Source organism: Mandrillus leucophaeus, unplaced genomic scaffold (genome assembly GCF_000951045.1).
Source record: "Mandrillus leucophaeus isolate KB7577 unplaced genomic scaffold, Mleu.le_1.0 Scaffold85, whole genome shotgun sequence".
NCBI lineage: Eukaryota > Metazoa > Chordata > Mammalia > Primates > Cercopithecidae > Mandrillus > Mandrillus leucophaeus.
The window spans coordinates 998,492-1,006,647 of NW_012109252.1; positions in this window are offsets into that span (position 1 = coordinate 998,492).

Sequence of the window (8,156 nt, forward strand, 5' to 3'; positions counted from 1 at the left end):
AAAAAAAAAAAAAAAAGAAAGAAAGAAAGAAAAAGAAAAGAAACAAAACAAAAGAAAGAAAGAAACTCCATCCTATAGAAATGGTTTTTCTTTGTTATCTCAGGGGATAATTAAATGCAAAAATACTTTCAAGCTGCAAGCATGCGAAAGGGAGTCATGGAAGAACTGGGGCAGCTGTAACAGGTGGGTGATACCCCCTGCTCTCTTTCTCAGCTTCATTTCGGAGAACAGAGTGTCCTAGAGACAGCCTGTTAATGTTCAACAAAGCGGGAGGTAAATTAATGCCTCCCAAAACGTCTTCTGCTCTTTCCCCATAAAAAAAGTTCTGCGATGTCTCCTCCTATTTTTATTCACTTATTAAAAAATCATTCTCCAAAACCAAACATGGCTGTTTTGCTGCCACTGTAACGCTAGCACTAAGGTTCCCTTACATCAGACTGGGGGGTACGTCAAGCATGTTGAAGGTGTCAGGTGTCTTCTGGGACGACAGCCAGGCTTCTAACACCTAATGCAAAGGCTGGCATGCACTAGACCTCTGCTTCTGTTGTTGTTATTGCTGTTGATGAAAGTTTAATTAATGGGGGCTCCTGAAACTGTTGCAATTTGCTAGAAAGGAAGAATTAAATGATGCAAAGACAAATGTAAAATGAAACTTCCTGGTGAAAAAATAAAGCATCTTGCAGCTTGGAGGAAGACAGAGAATATACCAAAGTGTTGACAGTTCCTACGCTTTTTAATAATCTCTTCACTTGGTTCAAATTCCTTCTCCTTCCAGAGTCAATTTGCATTTGCATGTCGTATCTTACACAAAGTCTTTAATGTGACTTGGGATTGGCAGACAACCTGTCCTCTATGTAAACTCAATGTCTGACGGTCCTCTGGTGATATATGTGCTTGATAAGACAGTTCTACCCAAACTAAAGTTTTCTTCTGCTAATTAATGTCGGAAGAATCTTGATTTCTTAATAAAGTTAGCTACCTGCGGAAATGACCCAAGAGACTGTCTTTGAATGTAAACGAGGGAATGCATGAGCAGCTTATTCCTGAGAATATTATGAACTCTAAGAAAGCTTATAAATGAAAAGTAAAAGAAAGAGCTTTGGGTCTGTGTTCTATAGGCTGGTTTGCAGAATCCTCATCTCCTTCACCATCCTCACCTCCACCACATGCATCCAGTGCTCCTGTGAGTTTCTGGCGGCTTCACCTCATTTATTTCACTGCAGCCTCTGCACGGCCGGATGCCTAATTTCCAAGCCGAGTAAAAACAGCAACACTGGGCCCTTTGTTCAAGTAGCAGGGTAAACGTGCTATTAAAGATACTGAAATATCAAGCTTTTTTCTTTCTTCTGAGATCTCGCTCTCGACCTGAAATGCTATTTTAATTTGCTGTTTAGTGTCGTTCAAAGGAAATGAAAACCAAACTTCCAGATTATCAGTATGGATTTGAGGGTTCATCTTTTATTGTTCGATGCCAGTTTTCAGTGAATGTATCAGACAATTTTACTCCTATGCAAATTGGGAGCTAATTCATGTTCTGTGGTTCCTGTCTCCCTGTGTGGAAACACTACAAAGCAAAAATCACTGTTTTTTTCCACTTCTGATACGTGCACATCCCAGCAACACTCTTTACCCCAGGGTTGCTGATGCAGAGGGACAGGCTGAAAGGAAAATGCCCCCAGGGTTGTCCAGCCCTCTCCCTTTGTCATTTCCAGGGCGCGTGGTTGGCCAATGGAGAGGTAAGGACCTGATAGAGTTCCTAGGTCTCTGGTGTGTCCTGCAACACCATCGCCTTCTTTCTGAATTTGCAACAAGTCCTGCTTTATTCAGCCATAGAGGTCACCACTTACCTGGTGCACACCTTCAGTCTGGCTGAACTGCCAGGCCTCCCGGGCCCCAGCAACCAGGGCTCAGGGCTGTGTAGAGTAACACACACTACACGTCCACAGCAAACTGGAAGGGTGGACGCCCGGCATTAGGCTTGCTACACACCAAAGTGTGTGTCCTCCCCAGATTCACATGTCGAAGACCCAGCCCCCAGCCCCCAGTGTATCTGTATTTGAAGATGAGTCTTCCAAGGAAGTAATTAGGGTTACATGTGATCACTAAGGTGTGGCATTGATTTCATAGGATTAGTGTCCTCATAAAGAGAGACACTGTACAGGTTCGGTGGCTCACACCTGTATTTCCAGTACTTTGGGACACCAAGGCGGGTGGATCACCTGAGGTCAGGAGTTCGAGACCAGCCTGACCAACATGGCGAAACCCCGTCTCTACTGAAAATACAAAAATTAGCTGGGCATGGTGGTGCGCACCTGTAATCCCAGCTGAGGCAGGAGAATCGTTTGGACCTGGGAGGCAGATGTTGCAGTGAACTGAGATCATGCCACTGCACTCCAGCCTGTCTGACAGAGCAAGAGTCCATCTCAAAAAAATTAAAAGACACTGGAGATCTCTGTCTGTCTGTCTGTCTGTCTGTCTGTCATGTGAAGACACAGGCAGATGATACTCTCTGTGACCCAGAGCCCTCACCAGTCACCGGATCTCCCAACACCTTGATGCAGCCTCTAGGACTGGGGGAAACAAATGTCTGTTGTTGAAGCCGCCCAGTGTGTGCCATCTTTTCATGGCAGACTGAGCTGGCAATGAGCTTCTCTCTCCTGCCCACCCGTGCGCTCCACTGTCCCAACTGACGTCACCATGAAGCACCTGTTCAGAGGTGAAATTATTTAAAATGTGAAGACTAGGACAGCAGGCATGACACCAAGCAGAGGACCCCTTCAAAGGGGAGGAGGGATGGGCTATAAAAACCCAGGTAAGGCTGTTATCTTCATTTTCCTTAGGAAGAAACTGAGGCTCAGGAAAGTTCAGTTTGTAGTCCATCTGCATCTTCATCTACAAGTGCAGGGCTGAAATCAATATTTTGTCCTTGTTTTCATGGGCATAAATCTATATCCTGGGCGCCCTGGCAGGAAACATCGTCTGGGTTTATCTGAGGTTGCTGGAATTCAGAAGACTGGGCTGGGGCATGGGAAATGGGGCAGGGCCCGGACCTTGTGCCAGGGCTGCTGCTGGACCTCTGGACTCAGGGCATCCTGTTTTTCCCCACAGAAGAGACACACGTGGACGGAGGAGGAAACACAGCAGCTCAGCGTCACGTTTCTGCAGGCCCGTGCTGGTCTCTGCTACTTTTGCTCCTGCTGGGGTGGTGGCACCCTCAGAGCAGAGGTGTGGCCGGCTTGCCTCAATTTCCATTTATTTCCCTCACAGTCTTCCAGAATCTTCCCCTACCTTCGAACACATTCACTTTTCCTCCACACTCCTATAATCCCAGCACTTTGGGAGGCCGAGATGGGCGGATCACTTAAGGTCAGGAGTTCAAGACTAGCCTGGCCAACATGGGGAAACCTCATCTCTACTAAAAATACAAAAATTAGCCAGGCGTGGTGGCATAAGCCTGTAATCCCAGCTACTCAGGAGGCTGAGGCAGGAGAATCACTTGAACCCAGGAGGTGGAGGTTGCAGTGAGTTGAGATTGAGAGACTTTTGCATAAGCTCTTCAGATAGTTTGTGATTTTTCAGAAAGAAGAAACACTTAAGAAGTGGCTCTTATACCTATAAAACTACCTAAAAATGTCTATTCTCTGGACATTATACAAACATGTTTGAGAAAGCGTGAGTTAAACCATGGTAAATATGCTTCCAGACAGTGAGGTTTGCAGAGCCCTTAGTGAACTGATTTGGAGCACCAAGATAGAGATATGCCTAGTTTTTCACCCACGTATTTCACTACAGCATGTATTATTTTTCATACCTACCTATTAAAACTTTATTTATTTTTTTTTTAGAGATGAGGTCTTGCTCTGTTACCCAGGCTGGATTGCAGTGGCAGTTATGGCTCACTGCAGCCTGGACCTACCAGGCTGAAGAAGTTCTCTTATCTCAGCCCCTGTGAGTAGCTGGGACCACAGGTGCACACCACCAGATCTGGCTAATTTTTTTAAAACTTTGTATAGAGACAGGGTGTCTGTATATTGCCCAGGCTGGTCTCAGACTCCTGGGTTCAAGCGATTCTCCTGCCTTGGCTTCTCAAAGTGTTGGGATTAGAGGTATGAGCCACTGTGCCAAGCCTAAAGCATTTATTTATTTATTTATTTATTTATTTATTATTAATTTTTTTTTTGAGGCAGGGTCTTGCTTTGTCAGCCAGGTTGAAATGCAATGGTGCAATCACAGCTCACTGCAGCCTGGACCTCTCAGGCTCAAGCAATCTTCCCACCTTAGAGTAGCTGGGACTACAAGCCTGAACCACCACTCCCAGCTAATCTTTTTATTTTTTTGTAGAGACAGGATCTCCCTATGTTGTGCAGGCTTGTTTCAAACTCCTGAGTTCAAGCAGTCTTCCTGCCTCAGCCTCCCAAAATGCCAGGATCATAAGCGTGAGCTACCGTGTCTGGCCTAACATTTCTTCATCAGCCTTTACAGCAACATTTAGGAAGCGCTGGACGAAGTTGTTGCATTCCATACTCTCTCTAAAAATGGCATTTAATAGCAGATGGTTCATATCTGTTGTTGGACAGAGAAATACGTTGCCGGACAGGAGTCCTGATCCAGACCCCAAGAGAGGGTTCTTGGATCTCACAGAAGAAAGAATCCAGGGTGAGCCCACAGTGCAAAGTGAAAGCAAATTTATTAAGAAAATAAAGGAATAAAAGAATGGCTACTACTCCACAGACAGACCAGCCCCGAGGGCCGCTGGGTGCCCATTTTCATGGTTATTTCTTGATGATATGCTAAACAAGGGGTAGATTATTCATGCCTCCCCTTTTTAGACCATAAAGAGGAATTTTCTGACATCCTGACCATTTGTAAACTGTCATGGTACTGCTGGGAGTGCAGCAGTGAGGACGACCAGAGGTCAGTCTTGTGGCCATTTTGGTTTGGTGGGTTTTGGCCAGCTCCTTTACTGCAACCTGTTTTATCAGCAAGATCTTTGTGACCTGTGTTTTGTCCTGATCTCCTATCTCATCCTGTGACTTTGAATGCCTTCACCATCTGGGAATGCAACCCGGTAGGTTTTAGCCTCATTTCACCCAGCTCCCATTTAAGATAGAATTGCTCTGTTTCACACGCCTCTAACATATCCACTTATTTAAAAAAAAAAAAAAAGCTAAAACAATAAATTAAAAAGAAACTAAAAACCCACAAATGTATTTTTTAGGAAAAGCATACAATTTATGTTTAATCTATGGCTCTTTTTCCCAGTAACACCTGGGAGAAAATATCTAATTCAATGGTTGGTGAAGTTTTTATTCAGGAGACCAGACAGTAAACAAACACTTTAGGCTTTGCAGGCCACAGTTCTCTGTCCTAAGGATGCAACTCTGCCGCTGCAAAGCCAAGAACGGCAAAGCCTCTATCAACACGGGTGCCTATTCCAATGACGTTATTTACAAAACCGGTGGTGAGAAGGACGTGGCCTAGGGCCACATCCTGCTGACCCTGATCTAATCTGTACTTGCGTTTGTTCCTGTAGAGGAGGAATTTCCATCAGATGACCAATTTATACCCTGAATAACAGTTGCCACCACGCTCCTGGTGGTCTGAGTGAGAAGGGAGCTCTTTGATGAACTTGGACAAAGAGAGATGACAAGACCTGACTTGACTTTAGAGGATTTACTGACTCCAGATGAAAGAGAGATGACAAGACCGGACTTGACATTAGAGGATTTACGTAACACCAGATGAATACATCCTGAAGATTTGATGGACGGCGTGGTGCCTGCTGTTAATCACTGTACGTCATATACTTGAAATGTGCTAAGGAGTTGAACTTAACGTGTTTTTGCCACACCCACACAAGACGATGACTGGGTGAGGTAATGAATATGCTTATTAGCTTAGTAGTGGTAGTCATTGCACAGTTAACTTGTTTTCCAAAACATCACACTGTACACCCTAAATATGTACAGTTTTTATTTGTCAAGTAAACCTCAAGAAGCTGGGGGAAAATACATTTACTCTGTGTGTTGTTATTTGCGTAAATATCCAACACAGATTGAGGACTCAGTGAATGGTATCTCCTATAATTCTGGCAGAATTTGCTGATAATGAACTAAATATATTGTCTGCTTGATCCTCAATATTATCGTTGCAAATTAATAAGTTGGAATTTGGCCCTTTGCACAAAGGTCTCTATCAAGGGCACTCTTAAAGGAAAGAACTCCAGAAAGAGCAGCTCTACGAGATTGCCAGCCTAGGACCAGGTGCCCAATTTCCCACATTAATTTCACCAGAAGAATGAACTTGAATTCCTAAACAGGCTTCCTAAGGTGACCCACTAACCTTCTGTTAGTCCCCTCATCAAAATATAGGAATATCTCCTTCTATAACGAGATTATGAAGAAGTGTGGCCAGGTATGGTGGCTCACACCTGTAATCCTAGCAGCTTGGGAGGCCATGATGGGAGGATTGCTTGAAGCCAGGAGTTTGAGACCAGCATGGGCAACATAGCAAGAACTTGCCTCTTTCAAAATAAAATTATTTTAAATTAGTCGAGCATGGTGGAACACACCTGTAGTTCCTGCTACCAGGAATGCTCAGGTGGGAGGATCACTTGAGCCCAGGAGTTTGAGGCTGCAGTGAGCCATGATCACACCACTGCACTCCAGCCTGGACAACAGAGTGAGACTCTGTCTCTCGAAAAAAAGAAGGAAGGAAGGAAGGGAGGGAGGGAGGAAGGAAGGAAGGGGAAAGAAAGAAAGAGAGAGAGAGAAAGAAAGAGAAAGGAAGGAAGGAAGGAAGGAAGGAATCAGTTTTGGTATCTGTCTTCCATAGATCATAAATTCTGAAATGCAAAGTTATCTATGCTGCATCTCTTGGTCTTGCCCAATATAATTCAATAACTAATGACTATGCAGAAACATTAGATAAAAGAAACACAGCTAATTTCAATAATGGTAAGGCATAAGCAATTGAATTCTTGCCTTAATTTGCTGAAAAATAAAGAATTGGATTTAAAGTAGAAATTAAAATCTATGAGAAAATTAAAAAGCTGGACCAAAAAACACACACAAAGCCTGTATTATTCAGTGCAAATATATAAGGAATCTCTTCAAATGTGGAAAGATCCATGATCAGATTAGATTTACAATCTCTTCTCTATGAAGTTAAAAACCAATATACCTAAAACACCCACAGAAGAAGTAGTAAAAATGAGAAAACATATATAACAGAAAAGCAATGAGCTCCTAGAAAACTGGTAAAGTAATGCCACAAAATGAACACTGCAGCCAAATCTTTATAAGAGATTGGAAGTTATGATGGAAATATGGGAAAGAGAATGGAACACGCGGATTGTGAAAGAGCCACCCAGAGCACACACAGGAAAGTTTGGGAGGTATTCTGATGTTTGCCAAATTCATATAGTTAATCAGAAACTAATCTTTGAAGAGGAAAAGTAAATCACATTTTTAAGAACAGATACTCCTTTCCCCAGTACATAATTTCCTCATAGAGGTTTGGTTGACAAACCCCCCAGTTATTACTGTAGTAGTCCATTCTCTCGCTGCTAATAAAGACATACCTGAGACTGGGTAATTTATAAAGGAAAAGAGGTTTAATGGACTCACAGTTCTACATGACTGGGGAGGCCTCACAATCATGGCAGAAGGTGGAGTAGGAGCAAAGGCATGTCTTACCTGGTGGCAAGCGAGAGAGTGTGTGCACGGAAACTCCCCTTTATAAAACCATCAGATCTCATGGGACTTATTCACTATCATGAGGAAAGCATGGGAAAAACTCACCCGTATGATTTAATTACCTCCCACTAAGTCCCTCCCAAGACATGTGGGGATTATTATAATTCAAGGTGAGATTTGGGTGGGGACACAGAACCAAACCTTATTAACTACTGATAGCAAAGAGTGAGCGGAAGATGACTCAACGTGTTCTCTAGCTCAACTCAAAGGTCAAGACACAGACATTTAAAAATTCTAGTGAATCACTTGGCAGGAGATATGAAAATACTCATATGGTCTGTTCTGTATTATTGACTAAAGAAAACAATCAAGCTGCTAAGGAATTAAAGTTAATTTTATTCAGAAGTCTTACTGAAGTCTACAGGCCAGAAGGTTACAACCCGAGCAGCCATTTAGAGA